Source organism: Bactrocera oleae, chromosome 6, assembly GCF_042242935.1.
Source record: "Bactrocera oleae isolate idBacOlea1 chromosome 6, idBacOlea1, whole genome shotgun sequence".
Taxonomy (NCBI): domain Eukaryota; kingdom Metazoa; phylum Arthropoda; class Insecta; order Diptera; family Tephritidae; genus Bactrocera; species Bactrocera oleae.
This window is the reverse complement of record NC_091540.1, coordinates 36,050,291-36,073,638: the sequence shown is the minus strand read 5'-3', so window position 1 is coordinate 36,073,638 and position 23,348 is coordinate 36,050,291. Positions and strand designations below refer to the sequence as shown.

At 33.5% G+C, this 23,348-nt stretch overlaps 3 long non-coding RNA genes across 3 annotated transcripts; 1 reads left to right on the top strand and 2 right to left on the bottom strand.

Annotated features, from left to right (window-relative positions):
• The first annotated feature begins 155 nt into the window (after positions 1 to 155).
• Positions 156 to 23,348, top strand: LOC118680763 (uncharacterized). The gene is made up of 2 exons (XR_004976363.2): positions 156 to 943; positions 22,640 to 23,348. It is a non-coding gene; the product is annotated as an uncharacterized lncRNA (long non-coding RNA).
• LOC138857832 (uncharacterized) lies at positions 2,130 to 2,867 on the bottom strand. Its single transcript, XR_011397032.1, has 2 exons — positions 2,758 to 2,867; positions 2,130 to 2,697 (listed from the first exon to the last, which is right to left on the bottom strand). It is a non-coding gene; the product is annotated as an uncharacterized lncRNA (long non-coding RNA).
• LOC138857955 (uncharacterized) lies at positions 11,547 to 12,177 on the bottom strand. The gene is made up of 3 exons (XR_011397203.1): positions 12,049 to 12,177; positions 11,834 to 11,989; positions 11,547 to 11,771 (listed from the first exon to the last, which is right to left on the bottom strand). It is a non-coding gene; the product is annotated as an uncharacterized lncRNA (long non-coding RNA).

Sequence of the window (23,348 nt, the reverse complement as noted above, 5' to 3'; positions counted from 1 at the left end):
CATAAACATAAATCTTTTATTCGAAAGCAAGATGACTGTCCGAAAACCTCTCACATTCGCTCGTATATATGTTATCTAGCATTAAAAGCCCATTCACATACAACTGTCCACGCTTTGCGCGACAGTTCATCCTGAAACAACGAAGCGCAGAAAACAAAGGGTATGCCACAACGAAACGTTTTGTTTTCAGTGTTTCTCTCTAATAAAAATGGCGACTTTTGCTTGGCAAAGCGTAAAGAGATGAGGGTTGCTCAACATTGTGCTTGGCTTTTTTACCGAAAACTTTGTGTACGTACTCATACAAAGGCCATCGAGCTTTTCTTTCAAAACGAATATGTGACGCAAAGCGAAGTAAAAGTTCTAAGTGAATTGGCCATAAGCCCCCATGGTGACTGCGCTGTGCTCCAATAAAGAGAGATCAGCTAGGTGCACATATACACACAATTGCAGATAACTGCCGGCTGTTAAGGCAGTTTGTTTCCAAACTTCGGAGGCGGCGGTCCGTCTGCAAACAGCTGGGAAAAAAATTTTAAACGAAATGTTTTAGTCGAAAATCTAAAATGAAAACGCGCAAAATACAAAAACAAAAACACTAAATACTAAAAAATGTGTCTAGAATGCAGAGTGCCAAACAGTGAAACTTGAAAGAATTATGCTAAAAATCCACATAAGCTGTATATGTGAATTATATAGTGAACCGGTATTAAAAGCATTAAAAAAACGTTGGTACCGCAATATACTTGCATATACCTACAGTTCGAAAACTGCGATAAAAGCAGCGAATAAATTGAAAATAGAAAGCAAATACAAAAATTCATACAAGTGACGAATGGCAGCTAAGTGCCAAACACTTCCCTTGAGGCATTCTTCCACATCCCGCTTACTTTCGTGCTGTACGTTGTCACACCGCCATAATGTTTGAAAGGCTCAAACTGATTGCGAGGTAAGTATAATACCTTCACAAACCCAGCATAATTTCCCGCTTTATTTAATGGATTTGTGTGATGTTTCTACGGACCATTTTTCGTATGACCCTACAATGTATAATAGTTTTGTTCCTCAACGGCTGTTTGTAAAACTTAGAACTAATCGAGATAGATATAGAGACGAATTGGACTTCTAGTGACTGTCTGTCCGCCTGTCCTTCCGTGCAAGCGATGAGTAATAAAGTGTCAAAGCAGGGCAATGGACTTGGCACCGCCCACCTTGAGGGAAATACTTCACTAATTTCAACTAACTATGATGCATACATGAAATATTACCCTGACATTCTTATAGGACATTGTGAAAAGGGCGAACAAAATATTAAATTTCAATTGATTTTTCACTTTACAGTACATAAATGAAGCACCAATGTATCCATTGGAACAAACCTTTCCGAAATAGTACCTTTAAGGCAGTCCACCTCTCCATCGAAAAATGACCGAAATCGGTCAATAAATTTTCAAGTCAACAGATACCCAATATAAAAATACCCAATATAAAAATTTTTGTGAATACGTGAGTTATTTTAATGAATGAGTTATTTTTATTTAATAGTTCGAGAGAATCTTCTGATAATAATGTATCCTTGTGTTAAAAACACAATAGTTCCACTAGCCCCCACAAAACTGATACACAAATTTTAGAACTTCCAGTTGATTTTATACCGTATATATGAGTACCGGTCAATGAGATATCTTGAAGAATAGAATCAGTCCAGACGTTCTTCACGTACCAATATACCCAATATAGTGATTTCTGACTTGCCAGCTGACCTAAATTTGTTGTGCATATGTATGTACGTTGATTTTAATTTAGATATCTCGGACACGAATCAAAATGTAGTAATGAAACTAAAAGACTCTATGACTTATACAATAAGTTAATAAGATACGAAATTAATTAATTGACCTTTTTTCCGTTGTTGAGAAGTTCCAGGGACTTTTTATCTAGGAAACAGGATTCCGTGGTGCCATCCCTAGGAGGTGGCAGGAGAGTTACCTTGATTACTTTCATGAAAACCGTGGATGAGTCCGCTGAAACCCGCTTCATCCAATAATATATTTATTTCGTATTTTTTATATTTTTTGTTGAATGCATACGAGGATTGATTTTTATATTTCGGTATTAGGGAACGAAAACAAATATTAATCGTCGAAAATCGCTTTATTGTTCTTAAAAACATTCTCCATTAAGATCTATACACTTTTGCATGCGTTTGAATCAATTGTCGAAGCACTTTTGCCACTCTGATTGAGGCATCTCCAAAACATGCATTCTGAAGGCATCAATCGCCTCTTCAATTGCCGAAAAACATTCTTAGTTAATTTTTTATATGAGGGAATACAAAAAAGTCACTCGGTGCCAAGTCAGGACTTGCATGACTCCTCCAATTGATGTTTTGAGTTCTCAAAAATGCAGTTGTTTCAGTCGATGTGTGAGAGCTCGCATTATCGTGGTGAAGAGTTATCTGACTTCGGCGATTGGTTTTCCTGATTTCTTGAAAGACAACTGGCAAACATATGGTTGTGCACCACTCAGAATTTACTGTTCTGGGTTGTTCGATTGATATGGTTGCGACATATCCAGTTTTTCCAAAAAATGGAAGTGCTTCGTGTGCGCACCTATCTTGTTGGATTCGGCTCATCTGGAAACATCTATACAATCGTCACGATGTCATAGACGTGTTTCGAAGTACCGCTATATAGGATCCAACTAAAACAAATTTATTTAAAGTCAAATGTTCATGTAATATCGAATGTATGCTGGTCCCACTAAAGCCTATAGTTGTCTTTATCTCACGATAGGTGGTCCGTGATGGAGCCTCATCGCCAAAAATTTAATTGGATTCATCGATGTAGAAATTAATATTTTAAGTTTCTGTCAACAAAACAAATAGCGCTCGGATGTCAAAGCACTCTGAGAATGTAAAACATCAAAAATGTCAAACTTTACGATAAAGCTGAGAGTTGCCAGATTGCAACAACAACACCAAATCCCGAAATATAAAAGACCACATATGTACGTATTTCAAGAATATTTTGTCAAAATTTCAAGTGGATTGGATCAAAATTGACTGAAGTTACGACGAATGTAAAGTGTTCAAAACATCAAAACGTTTTCCCACAATTTCCTTTCATTTTCAAAGTCGGCGCCCTTCATAATTTCGATACAACTGCACCGATGCTTTTGAAGTTTTAAACACTACGATATGTCTGCATATAACTCACTAGGTAACATAGGAGAGATTTTTTATTATTTGCTAATAACTAAAATAACAAATAAGCCGATTTCTTCGCAATAAATCGTGTTTTTTCTATAAAGCTTTCCTAAAAAATTGAAAATATTAAGAGTAGACTGTGTCTGTGCCACAAAAGCCAGCAACAGTTCACTCGAATCAAATTAATTAATAAAATTGGCTTCGATTAAATACAGCGAATCGAACTTCAACTGAAATATGTAGCTTTGATCTCTAAATCAAATTTATAATGTTGCTGCGAATATTTCTCGCTTTGATTGTTATTTGAAAAGTTCACGGCAAGCAACAACGAAAGTTCCGTCATATCTATACAATGATAGAATTCAATTCGATTCTAATTTCGCCTAACTAAATATTTTATACTCTCGCAAGGTAAAGTAATATAATTTCGTATATATTTTAATTTAAAGTAGGAAGTAATGCATCCATTATTTTTACAATCACAGGAAAGAAGATATACTCTTATTAGAAAGAGATTCTTTCTGAATTTCAATAAAATTTCTTATACAAGTATATTGAACGATAGATGAGTATACCATACGGACAACCGGTAGTTCGAAAATATTTATATAAGGTGAGGGCTAAAGAAAGTATTGACTCGATTTTATCCATGGAACTCACAGATTCACTGATATGTCGGTAAAAGCCATACGCAGTGGTGTCTACATATTTGGTATCTGGGTCTTTGTAATATTGTTATTAATGTTCATTTACACCCCCATTTTGGAAGACTAGTGCATTATAGCTGCCATTAAGCTTTTGTTGCATAGTGAGACAAGACGGTTATTTCCAGAAGGCTACAAAAGCCAGTATATTTGAAAACGCAGGTAACAATCCTAAGTTTACGTGTTTGGGAAGCACTGTTCAAAATATTTGGCAGAATTTAGTGGCGGCATCTGCAAATAGATTTGCAAGAAATTCTTACAATATTAAGAAATATTTCCACACCAATCATTTTACTAGGTGATTTGAACTCATGGAGCCGTCTCTGGGGTTCTACCACAGACAATCAAAGAGGAAATATAATAGAAGACGTGCTCTTAACGTTAAATTTGGTAGTCCTCAATGATGGCTCACATACCTATTTCTCAACTCACCAAAGTTTCACAAATGTGAACGTAACATTTTGTTCAGCAAACATAGCACCAAAATGTTCATGGAAGATCCAAAAATATCTTCACGGAAGTGATCATTTCCCGATCATAACCATATAATCAAAAAATCCCCAAAGTTTAACACAGACAAAGCGGATTGGCCCCAATTTCAAGCTTGCTGGGATGTCATATCTTCGCAAACCCCCGTCTCTGAAAATATAAGCAAAGAAGCAGCACTTATAAAAAAAATGTTTCGTTTGGCATCTCATTTGCATATACCCCAAGCAAAAAAACCCGTAAACCATCTGTACCTTGGTGGAATAAGAACATTTCACTACTTAGGAGCAACCAGCAGCAGGCTTGGGCGGAATTCAAAAAATACTGACTCGGGGTCGGCAATTTGATGATTTACAAAAAAGTAAAAGCTTTGTTTGGGTATCATTCCAAACAATCTAAAAGAGAGTGTTTTTTTTTGCAAATAACCAAGACCATTAACCCTTCCTCGTCTCTAAGGCAAATTTGGCATAACATAAGGTTACTAACAGGCACAGCCAAGCAAAGTCAAATTTTAGCCATGAATACTGATCGAGGCACCATATGTAGTGCAAATGAAATAGCAAAGTATTTTTCCTCCACTTAGTCAGAATACTTTAAAGATTCTAATTTTGAAAAGGCATTAGTCTCTGAAAAGAAAACAATAAACAGAAAAGTACAATATAAACCCCATATAATACCTCATCTGCTGCATCATAGAGTTTAAAGAAGCCTTGTATAGCTCAATAGGAAAAACACTTGGTTTTGACAGAATTTCCTATCAAATTATAAAAAATTGTTCACATGGCACTGCCAAGAGATTACTAAACCTATATAATAATATTTTTGAGCAGGGCATATTTCCACAATCCTGGAAAATGCTGACATCGTTCCAATTTTAAAGACCGGTAAACCTCTCGCCGATATTCATAGCTATCGTCCGATCTCCTTACTTTCATGTTTGAGTAAAGTATTAGAGAAGATTATCGCCAACCGATTAGTGTGGTTTGCGCAAAGAGGAAACCATATAAGCCCTAACCAAGTAGCTTTTAAACCTTACATTTCGAACACGTTATTTCAACTGCCATCTCAAGTCGAAACCAAGTTACTACACTCGGACTGGACTTCGGAAGGGCTTTTGATCGAATAGGTATACACGTTGTTCTTCGCCAGCTAATAAAATGGAATGTCGGAAAAAATACATTTAATTTTGTAAGAAGTTTTCTGTCAAATCGAATATTCAGAGTTTAAATTATTAAAAAATTTTCTGATAAAGTCCCTTTATCAAATGGTATTGCTCAAGGTTACCCTACATCGGTAGTGTTTTTAATTATAGCTTTCCACGAAGTGAGCAAAATTGCAGAATTATAGAATAGAACATGCTATTTATGCAGATGATGTCCTTAACGATATCTCAGAATGGGCTCAAAGCACCGGCTCGAATTTATCTTATAAAAAATGTAAAACTTTACATATATGTAAAAAGAGAAATTGTTCAAATTTTACAATAGTTTATCTTATATGAATAAAAATATGGAAAATGTTTCTAATTTAAAAATTCTAGGAATAATATTTGATAAAACTCTTAGTTTTATGGAACATTGTAAACGTTTAGAAGCAAAACTCCATAAAAGGTTGAATATTGTAAAATATTTTGCTTCTAAACATAGTAATTGTAATCAAACTACTTTAGTTAATCTAACTGAGTCCTTAATTCTTTCTGTTATCAAATATGGTCTACCATTATATGGGTACGGGGCAAAAAGAACCCTCGCAAACATTTCGGCAATTTACCACGCAGCAGTGTAGAAAAGTTTTTTGCGCTTTTCCAGCAACACCAATCAAAAATCTTTTAACTGAATCTGGACTCCCTGAACTTAAATATCGCACCACCCATTGTGCCGCCCGACTTATTCCAAAGCTTTTTGTGTCCAATAACCCGATATTGAACAACGATATAAAAAGGGCCCTGAACAGGAAACGAATCCTAAGGCGGCCATCAACAGTATGTAGATCGCTCAGCTATCTAAAATCCGTTAAAACCAACTCTGGCCAGAGTACCTCGATTGCCTCCTTGGAACCTTCCAACATCATCGTTTATAAATTCGTTACTTTCTCATCCAAAACAAAACACTTCACCTTTGATATACCAAAAAACCTTTTTGCAAATCAGAAGTAAATAGTCCAGTCATTTAAGCTTAAATTAGGTAAGAATCTCGGAATTTAGATACCCAGCTGTAAGTCTGTAAATACTTGTATATTGACACCCTAAAAGTTGTCGCAAAACCTTCATATGGTAGGGTGTACGCAACTATTAAATTTCAAAGTCAAAGGTCACAAAAATCGGTTTTTTGCGCTTTTTTTGTAAATATCTCATTTCCTATGGGTTTTTTGCTATTGGTATTTATTATCAATATTGTAGAATACAAAATTCTTTACAACTTTTGTTTAAAAATTTTTTTCATACGGTGAACCGTTTTCGAGATAGAGGGCTTAGAGCGCGCGGTCACAGCATCACTTCAGGTCAACCGGTGCCTCCGATCAAAAACGCGCCATATATAGTTGATGAACTATCGATAAATCAATGATTATAAATATTTGTCAATTTTTATTAACTATTATATTATATTTTATCATTTTTTCCTAACCTATCCACTTTTTATTCAGTATTAATTTGATGAACTATCGATAAATCAATGATTATAAATATTTGTCAATTTTTATTAACTATTATATTATATTTTATCATTTTCTTAATGCCTTAAATCTTTATCTATTCAATAATACTGATCACCGTTTCCTAAAATTAAAAAATAATGAAGGGAAAAACTTAAATCTTACTATAATTATATTCCCATTAACACTAATGACATATTAATTAGAAAATAATTAAGTGCATCTTCTTTAAAATCTGTAAATTTGTAAATAATAGGACAAGATATTGATTTACTCATCATTTTAATTGGGCGTACACTGACTTACCAGCAGCCGGAAGACGACGATGAAGAGGAAGAAGATGATTAAAATTATAAATTGTAGTTTTTGTACCCTTTATTCCATTTTTTTTACTTTTAATAAAAATAAATGTATTGAATGATATTTTTTAATAAATTTTTTTTATTTTTTTTTTTATCATGTAAGAAGTTATTTATATTAATAAGGTTTAAATTCAAATATAATTCCTATATTTTCATTAACAATTCTGCAATTTCATGGGCAGGTAAGTGTTGTTAAATAAATTAATACTGAATAAAAAGTGGATAGGTTAGGAAAAAATGATAAAATATAATATAATAGTTAATAAAAATTGACAAATATTTATAATCATTGATTTATCGATAGTTCATCAACTATATATGGCGCGTTTTTGATCGGAGGCACCGGTTGACCTGAAGTGATGCTGTGACCGCGCGCTCTAAGCCCTCTATCTCGAAAACGGTTCACCGTATGAAAAAAATTTTTAAACCAAATTTGTAGAGAATTTTGTATTCTACAATATTAATAATAAATACCAATAGCAAAAAACCCATAGGAAATGAGATATTTACAAAAAAAGCTCAAAAAACCGATGTTTGTGACCTTTGACCTTGAAATTTAATAGTTGCGTACACCCTACCATATATAGGTTTTGCGACAACTTTTAGGGTGTCAATATACAAGTATTTACAGACTTACAGCTGGGTATCTAAATTCCGAGGTGAACTTACTATAAAGACTGGACTAAAATTGACAGCACTCGGATGGAAATTTATTTTTACTGACGGCTCCAAATACAGTGACACTGTTTCATTTGCCATAGTGTCCGAAGATGGTAACACAATTAGGGCTGGATTACTCTTTCCGCACTGTTCTATTTTTAATGCCGAAGTCCTAGCAGCCACATCTAAAGGCAAATATGTTATTTGCTCGGTTAGTAAATCGGCAGTAGAAGGACTACAAAATATAAAAAACCACTAACCTTTGATCCAAAGGATACGTGAGAATTTAATAGAACTAAGCTCCAAAATAAAATTATGGGGGACCCCTGGCCACTGTGGAATGTGGCAGATAAAGAAACTTGCCATTCCCCAAGCGAAACTGTCGCCACCTATGTTAGATCAGACATTCGAAAATCTGTCGAAAACTACATAAAAAGAAAGTCAGCGGAAATCTGGTCAACATATAAGAACGCTTTCACAGTTATTAACAAATACGGCATCGCACCCTTTATTCCAATTGGATCTTCTGCAGAGCAAATAAAAATATTCACTAGGTTACGCCTACGACACACAGCAATCACACATCAACATCTCCTTAGTGGCTCTGCTGCTCCATCTTGCAAAGCATGCAATAATCTGCTAACAGAATTTTCTTTAGATAATTTAAAAGATATGCATAAGTTTATATACCAAACTGAATTACTGTATCATATTTAAGTTTAATTTTTCGTACTGACAGACAACTTGTGACTCAAGGACTATCCGTTTAGATCTTTATCCTTTTTTACCTAGTTTATTATTGTACATAATTACCGAATATATATTATCGTCAGGCCGATAGCCTTAGTTGGTAGTGCCTTTAAACTGTAATATAAATATTTATAATTATCTTTCCTTTAAATAAATATATATAAATGATCAGGATGACGAGACGAGATGAAATCCGGGTGACTATCTGTCCGTTCGTCCGTCTGCCCGTACAAGCCATAACTTGAGTAAAAATTAAAAATCTTGATTAAACTTGGTGCACATATTCTTTGGCACCCAAGGGAGGTGACAGGATAGTAGAGAAATGCTTTTTAAGATCAGGTGTGAAAATTGGACAATGGGCGTGGCACTGCACACCTGTAGGAGAAATTCCTTATCTCGGGAACTTCTACCCAACATTCCTATTAGACACTACATAAATGAGCGAAATCGCATGACAACCACGCTTAATTCCCATATGAAAAACTTTTCAATTCTGTCTGATTTTTTCACTTTACAGTATACAATTAAACATCAATGAAGTCATTAAGGTAAAACATTGACAAATACCTTGATCCAACGCCCAAAAATTGTTGAAATTGCACTATAACTTGTGCCAAAACTGGGTAAAAGCAGGACAACACTTCCCTTAGCCCTATATACCTAACATAAATATTTTAAACATCCGGTTTACTTTCTACCGCATCTATCGTTCAATATATTAAATATCTTAATGAAATTCAGAAAAAATCTTTTTTAATAACAGTGTATCCTCTTTCTTTAAATGAATGAAATCATCTCGATACTTTCCTCAGTTTTGCCAAAACCTGAAGGTGTGTCTTTGCATTTGCTCCTTGGAAGTTGTGACAGCAGGAAATGATCGGTTACATCCGAACTTAGCCCTGCTTTACTCCTTAAGTTTAAATTTAAAATACAATATTTTAACAGCTTAGCTGTTATGTAGTACGAATAAATAAAAATGAAGCTGATTATGTTGAAGTTAATACTTTTATACTCTTGCAACATGTTACTACAGAGTATAATAGTTTTGTCCACATAACGGTTGCTTGTATCACTAAAACTAATCGAGATAGATATAGGGATATACATACTTGTATATCTATAAATAATCAGGATGACGATATGAAGTGAAACCGGGGTGACTGTCTCGTCCGTCCGTCTGTCTGTGCAAGCTGTATCTTGAGTAAAAATTAAAATATATTAATAAAACTTGGTAGACAAGTAAGGACGAGTTCGTGTATGCTCTTACTCGGAAAACTGCCGCGCCCACAAAATGCCATTTATCGAAAACGTATAAAGTGTTATAATTAGGGAGTCACATTAAGAAGGGGCAGCTGTGGTTTGAAAATCTTGATAAAAAGGCGCGCGGCCCTGCCCCCTAATAAGTTTAATGTATACAAGTATATCACCATTTGCACAGGAAAAATATGTTTGTTTGTTTTGTGTATCCTTGTGCCTAAAATAAGTCAAATCGGGTGAAAACTTGTCCTAGCCCCATAGAACTAATCATCGAATTTTCACCCATCCGCTTGATTTTACTCCATATATGTTGGTGACTGTATGTGAGGTACTTTAATGAAACTCAGGGAGTATTTTATTCTGTTAATAGTATGGTATTTATATTGTCAAAAATAGATAAAGTTAGATCAATACTACACCTATCTCTCATATACCTAACATAAGATTTTCAAACTTCCGGTTGGCCTTATGCCATATAGGTATATCAGTCAATATGTAATATATCTTACCAAAATTAACTTATTAATATTGGATATACTATAGCTCAAAGTATAATATTGAATATACTATTGTTTAATGCCGAAAATATATGAATTTAGTCTACGAATTACCCCATCTCCCAAAAATATATTTTCGTTATTCTAACAAACCGACCATATCGTTCAATGTGTGAGTTCTACCTCAGCAATGTCAAAATTAACTCAATCAGCCTAAGCCTTTCTCTGCCCCCAATATAGCCTGTATAATAATTTCCGACTTTCCATCTGACAAAATGTGCGATACTTTAATAAAATCAAATTAAGAAGTTTTCTTAATATTTGTGTGGGAATATGAAAGAATTTGGCCTAGACATTGGTTCAAACCCTAAAATAATGAATTACGATCCTCTGGTTGACGTTTTCACACCAAATCATTATATTAAATTTAGCTTCTTAAGTTGAGTTTATATCCTAAATATCTCATTTGAAGATGATTGTAATCCATTTTGAATTGTTTCGCAACGTTTTTTAATATACATTTTTCCTAACACTTGAAGGTATTTTCCATGCTTTGATCCTTGCAAGTTGCAAGATTATAAAATTATAAAATTTCAGGTTACACCCGAAATGAGCTCTTCCTTACTAGTTTAAGATATTTTTATCGTTTTCAAAACACTTAAATTTAAAATACAGTGATTTAGTAGCTTGTCTATAATGTATAAATAAATAAAAAATTAGGTTGTAGATGTTGAAGTTAAATTATTAAATGTAGTTAATAGAAAAATAATTACATCGAAAAGTAAATCAATGCAATAGTTTTTTTATCTGTTCTTCAATTTATATTTATAAATTTATATTTATAAATTAGCAGAAAGTGAAGTGGATGATGTGGAAATTGAAATTTTAAATTTAGTTAATAGAAGAATTTTTACATCGAAAAATACCTCAATGTAATAATTTTTTTTAAATTAATTTAATATTTCAATTTCCACTTCATCAACTTTAATTTATCCAATTTGTTCCTGAGCATACCGAAGAAAGTTTCGTATTTGGCTTTGTTGGTGGGTTGTGGTTGTTCATATGTACCTACTTACTCTTCATTGCTACTTGAACATCATTGAAGAGACCATCGCTTCCATTTTTACTTTTCGGAGAGCTGTGCGACAACCATCTGTCTTCTGAAAGCTCTCTAGTGTCCATTTCAACATTTGTTGTTGTACTAAAAATTAAAAGTTTACATTTTTCATTTATTTCACATATATAAACGACGTTTTTTCATACCTGGCCGGCTCCATTGCTTCCGTTAAAAACTCTAGATTCGCCATATACTTCCAAAGCCGGCCCCAGTTTTATTCCGGATCCGGATAGAATATCTTCGAAATTTTTATCGTTCTAAATTTTCACGCAGACTTTTTCATTACATCTTACACTATTTTCCTGAAAGAAATATTTTATTAGTTAATTCTAAGTAATACATATATTTTTGCTTAACTTACCCGGCAGATTTATTTTAGTTGATTGGCGATTTACAGCCAAACTCGCTCTTTATGTTTAATATCCTTGTATTTTTTGTCCCTTTTGTCGTAGAGACAAGGGTTGATGTGCACCAATTCTATTATTTTTTCTCAATTCTAAAATTAGTGCGAAAAAAATGAAATATAATATAAAACGAATTAATTTATTAATAATACTTACATCAATTCTTCCAATAACCCAACGGTTTTTCAGAAAAATTACAATTTATTTGTTTTCTGCAGCCAACTTTACTTCCTAACGCGCTGCCAAAATTGACATTTTCAACACTCAGCGTTGCCGTCGCTTTTATTTATGTGTGCGCCATACAAAATCTGTGGTCATCAGAAATTTTTAACAGTAATTTGTCGCTGCCGCTTTGATTTAGGGTAAGATTTCAATGTCTTTTACAACTCACTCCTAGTTAAACAGTACACGATACAAACGTAATGGAGCGCAACACTACTTAGTCACAAAAACTTTTACATTTAAAGTTAAGTTTTCAGTTTAGTTTAAGTTATAAGAAAGTTTAGTAACAAAAATGAATTGAATAAAGCTTCCGCTAGCGCCGTAACCCGATTACTCCGCACTCGTGATATCCATTTGGATAGACACTCTTTACTTACCGAACGATCATGTCATATGTTTTGCGTTATAACCCATCTACGACTACGCAATAACATATTGTAGTTAAGTAGTAAAATATATCGATTTTCCAATTAGCAAATTGCGTAAATCTACTTATTCGTAGATAGGTCCTTTTCATATTGTCAAGTAACCATCGGTATATTATTTTTTTTTTAATTCAGGAAATCAAAATAAAAAATTTTGGAGCAAAATTTGCCGCCTCTTGAAACTTGCTGCCCTAGGCAACATCCGACTCAGCCTTCTGATAAATCCGTCGCTTTATAAATATGGTATATCCATACATGTGCTTTCAAGAACACTGCATACCCGTAAATAATAAAATAACTGAAGTATTTGTCAAGGATTGAATTGGTATTAAATTTCTGTTAAGCGCGAGTTAACAAGCTAGACTTTGTTTTGATCAAAAAAGGAAATCTTTAAAATGAAATATTCAATGCAGTGACGTGCACTTCTTTATTTATTCACTTACTAATTTTTAATGATACAGCATTTAGTTATCTTAGGAGTATTTATACCAAAATGTGCATTCATAATGTTAGTTTGTTTTCATGCTGATTATGTGGTGTGTGTGAAGTAAATAAGCAATGAGTTTCCTAATCCGTGGCTTGATGCAGCAGCTTTACTGAGTAGTCTCCGTTTGGATTTGTAGAATGAATGAAGTAAAAAAGATAATATTGTTTAAACTTTTCTGATAAAAAGTTTTGCACCTGTGCAGAAAACTCCGCTCAAAGCTGGATAATCACTTCAAAAAGTATGAAAACTTATTAAATTACGCCAGGTAATTCTGTAAAATAGTTGATTTAGTGTTACAATAAAGCGGTTAAAGTTTGTTAACAATTGTAGCAAAGTTTTCCAGCAATCAAGGGGTATCAAATATCGCAGTCTTATTTAAATCAATGAAAATTTAAAATGCCCTCGATTGCATACAAGTGTTTTAATTGACTGTTTTTAGTTGTGTAGGATGTGTCAATTAATTTAGTTGTTTTGAATTTAAAACTTAAAGGATTTTATAGAAATTTTGTTTTTTAAAGGGATGTGATGGATATGTGTTGTCAAAATTAGAATTCGTTTAATTTTATACGAAACCGAGAAACATCGTGTGTTCAGATAGGGAAACAATGGAAAAATCTCACCCGGTTTCTATTGTGTGCTTAAAATTAAAGTAAAACTTTTTTTATTTTGAGTATGAAATCGCAAGTAATAAAATATAGCCCCGCTGAACCTTAATAACATAAAACTAAAGTAATTGTATCGCCGGATTTTGTATGCATTACAAAATGCAATACTACATACGTAGTTATCTTTCGTAGCTTTGGGCCGCAAAATGGCCTGACATAGCTTACAGGGTGCCCACGAGAAAAATTGGCATTTACATGAGCAGTTTGTGGATATATATGGACAAGACAAAATGTATGCCTATGAGTAATATTTAATTAGTAATAAGTAAAGTAATCCATACCGTGTACTGGAGACACTGTTGTCATGAATGAAATTAACTCCGAGACACACACACAACAGTCAAGGTAGTACAAATCCACATATACCTATTATATATTTATGAGAATATGCTAATATGAACGCTGTAGGAAAAAAAGGGGCCTGGAGCTAATTAACCTTGATATTTCTGATACAGTCAACAATGTGTATTCATTGATAATATCCAATATACATAAGACAAAGCAAAACACAGCAATGCGCTTAGCGAAGAAAGCAGCTCTCGAAAGTTTTGCTATCAAAATTAGAAACCGCACAGGAACATACTCGTATGTATGTACATATTACATACAATAGAGTCATGGTGAAGACAATATGTTGATATAGCGTTTTTTCTGAATTTTAGAAGATCTAAGCGAATAAAGGGATGCCATGATATGAGGTTTGTAAAAATCTGTGAATATAACAAGAAAAAACGTTAACTTCCGTTGCACCGAAGCTATAATACCCTTCTCAATTACAAAGGTTCCTTACAAGAACTTGATTTCGATCGTTCAATATGTATGGCAGCTATATGCTATAGTGATCTGATCGAAGCAATTTCTTCGTAGATTTTATTGTTGCTTTAGAAAATAACTCATGCCCAATTGTAGAAACAAACCCGTAAAACTAAGAAACAATGATTTTTCAAATATCCTAAATAATTATTTAATTAATATTTAGTAGTAAAGTCTATATTTTATAAGCCTGCAGGGTCCAGGTATCCTAAATAATTATTTAATTAATATTTAGTAGTAAAGTCTATATTTTATAAGCCTGCAGGGTCCCGACGACGTATCGAATTCAGATTGGCGCAAGTTGGCGGGTCAATTGTATACCACTCGGATTTTATTTATTACCGAATTCCTACCCACAATTTTTTTTTTAATATTACCCACAAGTGTTTTATCAGATTTAAGTCAGGGGGATTGAGAAGGCCACTCTATCACATTATTTTTTTGATCCTAGGACCATTTCTTAACAAGTTTTAAGGCATGCTGGGTTTCATTATCCTGCATGAACTCCCATTTTAAGGGCATATGTCAGTTTTATGCTGTGTTTAGGGCCAAAGACAGTAGACTTTAGGCATCTCTGTATTTCTCCAACAGATCTGAACAAACCAATTTTATTTTGATCAGATCACAGTTCGTTACTCCAATTTTGACGGGTTATATACCTCTCAGCGTGTTTTCAAATCTTTTCAATTAATCTCTTCATTAATGTCCAATCCAGAGCGTAAACGAACTATTGCCAAGCCCACAAAACGGCATCAATTAGTTTTAAACCGTAACTAAGTTCCACAATAAGATACAAGACTGTTATTTGGTGCAACGAATCGCATTAGGGGGAGGCCTCTGCAACTTAAATAATTTTGAAAAATTAGGCATGGCTCCTCCCTCTAATAGGTATAATGTGAATATCTTCTAAATCACTAAAGTTATAATAACCAAATGCACTCAGAGCAAATTTTTTTAGCACCTTTATCGACAGTGCGAAAACGGGCGAAATCAAGTGATAACCCGCCATCTCCCCATATAACGGTTTTAATCAAAACTACTAAACTCATTAAAAACAAGTCAGAGGCTTTGAATTTTACACATAGTATGGTGTAGTTAAGCTTTATAGAAGCCATTACTAAAATTTGACAATAGGCGTGGTATCCTGACATGCCTATATTACAGCGCAAAATTCGGATAAAAACCACGCCTACTTCCCATACAACACAATTTTAAAATCCATCTGATTTTTTGACTTTCCAGTATACAAATCGAAATAATGAATATATTGAAATAAAACTTTGAAAAAAGAGTGCTTTCAAGATATATCATATCAAGTCTAAAAATTGTAAAAAACGGGCCATAACTCTTCGAGCCTCCATTAGTATTGTCGTCCAATGTATGAGATATATTATGGGAATTCGGAGATCTGTATGTCAAAAGTGGGTTCAATCGGGTCTCTTAGCCATCATATACCTAATAGAAAGATTTTCGAACCGGATATATTGGCCAATATTTAGGTTATCTTAACAAAGTTAAGAGGGAATGTTTTTCTAATAACGATGCATCTGTGTGACTAAACTGAATTAAATCCGGGGAAAACTTGCCCCAGCCCCCATATAACTAATATCCAAATTTTCAAATATCCGGTTGACTTTACTCCATATATTATATGTTGATGATGGTACGTGAGGTACCTTAATGTAACACAGAAAACGTATTTTTCGGTAAATAATATGTAGTAATGCCAAAAATATATAAAATCGGGTCAATACTACCCCTATATCCCATCGCTTTATAGCGATGCCATATATTGGTCCATGGTCCAAGGGATATACTATAGTTTAATGCTGAAAATATGTGAAATTGGTCTACGTATTACCCCAAACTCCCATATACTACGTATATTATTTTCGTTATTTGCCCGTCTTTGATCCTTGCCAGTTGCAATAGTATAACATTTTCAGTGACACTCGAACTTAGTTCTTCCTTACTTGGTTTTCCTTTATTTTAAAATTTTTGATAATATTCTTGACCTGTGCAGTGCACTCCGAGAGCCATTTTGAATATAAAAGCTGAATTAATTAACAAACTTTTAAAAAAATCAATAACTTTTGTCGAAGGTAAAGAAGTGTTTGATAAAATTTAATCTAGACCTCTTTTCATGGAATAAATGAAAAAGAGTATGGAATGCTTGGGTCGGGTGTAACCGAACATTTTATACTTTCGCAAATTACGCAACCCAAAATTGAGGAAATATTTCCATTATGAACTCATACTATGGGCTTGCCTTGTTCCAGAGAATGGAATGATACTATCTACATATACATACACATATACATATTGGGTCTATGAAAAAAAGTCAACCAAGACCAATTTCATTCATAGTTAGCTTTTAATAAAATTTTGTTTATGGAATATTTCTTAATCTAAACAACATTTCTCTATTTCTGATATCGTATTGGCTACTTTTGCGCTCTCGTATAAACTTCTAGTATTCCATGTACTAATGATTAGTATTTGTTTTGATTAAGTAACTAAAAGATATTCCATGCAATCAAACTCTAAGGCTATCAAAATAGTAGAGCAATGATCTTGAGCAGTATTCGATAGTCATTCGGAAAGTATATTTTCTAAAACGGTTGCCCAGCGGCTACTGTGCCCACCATCGATAACATTTGTATACTCTACTTATAAACGGTTTGATTTATATGTTTCTTTAAGCTTAGATTTAGCTCACTATTATTGACATATAAATACGTTCTGAAAAATATTGACAAGTCTTGAGATATATGGTTATCTAAAATTGTATATTCCAGCATAGCAACAATATTCTCAATAACAGTAACACAGCGAACGATGAATAGATAAGCCCGTTGCTTGTTTTTGTTTTATTTATTTTCTATTTGTTAATATAAAGAGATGTAGAGAGACTGAAATGGGTCGGCTACAAACAAAACTTGGGAGCTTTAATCAAAGCACTACAACAATGTGAAGCAGTAAAACTTTTATCTCCTAAGATTAAGCGGATTTTTACGACGTTAACTAAGAACGCAACGGCGACTATAAATCTAAACGCCTCCTACTATGCTTGCTTCTGGGCACTATGATACTCGCTTTGCCGTTGCAGTTTGTGTTGGTGTGTGCGAATGCTGCGGTTAAAAGGCAGACATTTAATGGCCAGTCAGTAGCTCCCTCACTCGAATCCACATCAAATCGTTTTGAATGTGGCGCCGAAATAATGGCAATATAACTTGAATAAGCTGAGGCGGGTGTACCCAGAATACGCGGCTCCAATACTTGTGCATAAGCTGCCATATAGAGTTGGGGAATTTAGCGTTAGTGATGCTACATACCGTACCCTGGTGATATTCCCATGTAAAAGTATAAGTATGTTTGTCTGTGTCGATTTATTTGTACACAGAATGAGCTTTAGTTACATACCAAATTTTTTCCACCGCATTCAATTGAAGATTATGTCAGAGGTCGCTTTGTGGCATAACAATGGGTACTTGAACTAAATTATTAAATAAAACAGTAAACTTGTTTGAATTGTTTGTGTAACTTAACCTACGTGAGGGCACCAATTTTATATATCATAACCCTGGTAATTTTAAAGGAAGCTTAAAACGAGTGTTGACCGCTTTTAAGATTTTTTTTATACTCTTGAAACATGTTGCTACAAAGTATAATAATTTTGTTCACCTAACGGTTGTTTGTATCAGCTAGTATCGAGTTAGATACAGGTTTATATATATATTAATGATCACTATATATATAATATATCTTAATGAAATCTTCCTTAACTTCAACACACTTATTTTAATGATCCTCTAATAATTTTATGCCAACCCTATAATGACTATAATAAATTGTTTCAGGTTTCTGAAGAGGTAGTAGTCGCTGGGAGCCAAATCTGGTGAATACGGTGGATGCTCAAGCAATTCCTACTTTAATTTGTTGAATTTTGTCATAGGTAAAAAACCTTTGCGAGCAGGTGCAATGTCTTGATGAAAAATTATTGTTTTGTGCTGCAAACCAGGTTTTTTCTCACGAATTTTTTCATCCAGCTGATCCAAAAGGCAGCAATAATATTCAGAGTTGATTGTTTTATCTTTATGCGGATAATCAGTTAACAAATTTCTTTTGCATCTGATGTCATAACATTTTTTGCTGATCGGTGTGACTTCACCTACTTTGGAGCTGAACAACCAGTTTCAGTTCACTTTAAACGTTCTTGTTTCAATTTAGTATCATTTTGGTCGTCCTTCGCGTCGATCGTCTTAAAGCCTAATACGAGTACGTTTAAATTCACCAGCCCAAAATTCAACGATGCGTTTTGAAGGTGAAGACTCTTTATACACTTCTAACAATTGTTCATAAATTGTTCCTTTGCTTTCAATCCTTCCGAAACAAAAAATCTAATCATTGCGCCATATTTAATTTTTTCTATTTAAAAAAAAAAACTCTGACACATCAACTTCAAATGGCTTGCAAACAAAGAATTAATAGACGGAATGACTTATAACTTTGCATGTGATCTCACGACAGATGTACCAGCTTGAGAAAAAAAATTTGAAGGTAGTAGTGCTACTTTTTGGTGCGACCAACCAACTTTTCAACCAACCTGTACAACTACACCTACTTCCCATATAACAAAATTTTAAATTCCATCTGATTCTTTCACTTTTCAGTATGCAAATCAAGTACCAATAAATGTACCGAGTTAAACTTTGCACGAATAATGCCTGTGATATTTGCCACCTTATGACCAAAAATTGTCGAAATCAAACCAAAACTGTTCAAGGCCCTAGGTACTGAATATGTTTACCCCAGTGACTTTTTACCGAAAATATCGGTCATTGTGTGAGATATATAAATTAAATTAGGAGATAATCCTTTCTTCATAATGGTATATCTGTATGTTATAATGGTTTGAGTCGGGTCAATACTAATATTAGCCGCCATATACTTAGCGGGAATATTTTTGAACTTCTGGTTGACTTTATTCCGCAAAAATCGTGAGTTATTTTAACGAAAATGAGAGAGTTGATATCACATACATATATTTCATTTGAGGGAATTTTTAATAAAATTTTAGCTGACGCGGACTTGAACTGTAGCAATAAAATTAAGTCTAAATTAATGATCTTCAATATAAGTCAAGAGATACCAAATTTGAATTAATTTTTTCCACGATTTCTTCGAATATTGAATGATTAAATCTTTCGCAACATTTTTAATATGAAGTTGTAGCAGTACCTGAGCATTTGATTCTTGCAAGTTGCAAGAGTATAAAATGTTCGGTTACTCAAGAACTTGGCCCTCCCTTACTTGTTTTGTATACAATTTCTTTTTTATTTTTATGCTGATAAGGAGGACAAACATTGAGAAAAGAGTAAGAGGGGTATTGGCTGCCTTATACTGCCTTAGAGGAGTTATAGGAAGAGGCGGCCTCTCATCAAAGATTTTGTTGGACACAGCTTGTTAAAGTTTTATGATAAAGGTAAGGTTGAAACATCGAGAGATTTTCTATTCCATTGTTCAGCTTTTGAAATAATGTCAATTAATTTTATGGTCGGCAATCAGCGAACATAAGTTAAAGACTAGGGTTTATTTGCTTATTCCACTAATATTAAGAAAGCATGCTTTTTTTCTACGTTTTATGTGGGGATCCTTTGTTTTTCGTTAACTCAATTAGGAAGTGAGCGGAAAAAATAATAAGCCCGTTATAAGCTAGCAGGTTGAAAGATATTGGCAGTCATATCTTCGACTTAAAGGGCTCTGCCGATTTATGATGGTCATTCTGATTAATTTATTGGAGTTTTAGGTACCGCAACGGACCGGCGTTCTAAACTGTTTAAATGAGATCCCTGCTAGAATTGACATGTGGACCTAACCGATCCTAACCTCGTTAATTAAATAAATGAAAAAATAATATATTTTTTAAACTTGCATATTTTGAGATTAAACAAATTTAAAAAAGACCTACATCGTTTGAAATAAGACAACTGTTTAGATACACAATTAACTGAAGCTAAAGAAATTTGAGAAAACATAGATATCTTCAAGATTTTCAAATAAAGTGGCACGCTCTTAAGTATGTAATTTAATCAAAAAAAAAGTAATGATACAAAAAATATTTCCACAAGAGCATGATATTTATAAGCGTTTTAAGAAATGATTGCCATCCATTAGACAATTAAACTGTATAAATTTGATAGAATATTCCTCAGCAGTTGATAAATATTTGCATAGGTTCAATAAATATTTAGAGTTCCTGGAATAATAAAGTATATTTCATTTTCTAAAGAATTTAATTGTGAAATATATTTCAACTGCTTAGCTTATAAGGGGCTTATTATTTTTTCCGCTCACTTCCTAATTGAGTTAACGAAAAACAAAGGATGCCCAACATAAAACGTAGAACAAAAGCATGCTTTCTTAATATTAGTGGAATAAGCAAATAAAACCTAGTCTTTAACTTATGGTCGCTGATTGCCGACCATAAAATTAATTGACATTAATGATGTTAATTTAGTTTAACTATGCAGGGGTGTAACACGAAGCGCATATATAAAAACATTAAGATATGCTTACATATATATTGTATTTATTCTCAGCCGAAGGGATAGAGATATTTGTACATATTTCGTACATGAGGGCTAGAGAAGATATGAACCGATTCCGACAATTTTGTTTGGATATCTTATTAATTTAAAATAAATGAAGTTGGTTTGAATGCGTTGTTTTTAATGGTAGTAATGCAATATTATTAAGTATAAAAAACTGATATGTCGTTCCATATACTTACTTACATTATATCGTTGTTATTACTGTTCAAGCTGTTATTGTTCTTTCATTAGTTTCAGATAATCTAGAAAACTCAAATAGTTTATGTCAATTTTGACGTTTTAGACGTCATTTTCATAAAGTCTCGCCACCAATAATAATGCGTTTATTAAGCATTTTTTTCCAATTTCTACTCTAACATGAGCAATGTTTGATATGACATCTGCATAACTTTTGATTCCTGCCAACGAACGCTATTTTGGAATGAGGAGGAATTTAAGAAATAAAGTTCTCTACCCACGAACAACACTTTCACTTTATAACTATATGTCCTTCAAGTTATAGATGCCCTCAAGGCATAAGAGAGTTTGAAATGAAGTTTCCACAAAAGATTTTGAAACTTTGACATTGGTGGCGGCGAATGCCAAAAACTGGGTAATGAAGAACAACAAATTCAGCGAACTAACTCACGGTCTATGGTCTTTAGAGCATGTCGTTCAAATACATGTAAATGTAGATTAGCCTGCTCTAAAAGTATACTATGCGCTTTCCGAGTTAAAGTCAAAAGAAAAAGAGCCTTGGCATCTCTTGACATTAATAATGTCATACGAAAACCAAACAAGAAGTTTCCATACAAAAACTGATATGAAAGCTACATGTTATAGTTGTCCGATCTGAACAATTCGTTCGAAGATTGTAGCGTTATTTTGGGAAATAATTCATCCCAAATTACGTGAAGATACCTTGTGAAATCACAAAGTTTTCAATACAGAGTTGATCGGTCAGTTTGTATGGCAGCTATATGCTAACTTCTTTGGTAGAAAAGAACGTGTGCAAAATCGATATCTCAAAAGCTTAGGGATGTGTACGCGGATATAAAGACAGACGGATTAATAAACTCAGCTCGTCACGATGACCGTTTATATATGGTATACACTTTAAAGGTTTTCCGATGTTTCAAAGTGGAAACAGGGTATACATATGATACGAAGAAAGAAGAAGAAGGAGGAGAAGTCTTTGCTTACAGTTTATCTTAGCGTATTATTTTTTATAATTAAATTGAATTCTGTGTTGAAAAAATCTGAAATGTTATTATGATTTCTGCATTTTATGTGTAAAATTGCAAATAATTTAAGTTTGTACTTTTTTATATTTCTTATTGCAGGTTACGTCCACACAAGTCCTCATATACCAATAAGCAACACAAGTATCTTTTAGTGGTTGACAGTTGCAAGCATTTTATACAGCAAATTATTTGAGTTGAGTGCACCATTACGATATCGACTAAAAATGTGACGACAAACTTTGCGGAAAAAGTTTTAAGTAGCAGTAAGAAGCCAGACCAGCAAACTGACGCAATTGGCAATTGAAAACTCTACAGACTCACAGACATGTGTGAGATACGAACCCATCATCGACAGCGCAACTGAACCCCACGGAAGTGTTGACTGGTGTCACATCTTTACAGTAACCAGAACAACAGAATTAACGAAAGCAAAATTAATAAAATAAATAATATAATAATTTTGTATATAAATACATAACTATATACTCTTACAATCATTGATGGAGAGCGGTGAAGGAACTTTGGCAAAAATACGGGATTTCCATAAGAAGTCCACTTTAAGGGCACATTTACTGTTATGAATTAAGAATCGCCAATGGAGTGCGATTTGTAGGTAGAATAAAAACTGCGGCTGTACGAACTCAACCACCTCGTTGATACAGAATTCCATGAGGATTGCTTGATATTGAAAATGAATATATACTTAAATAATAAATGAAATAGCAAATCTTACAAAAACATAAATGAGTAATTTATTATTTAGTTTTTTGTTAAAAAAATTAAATAAATACTTTGTAAAAATGTTTAA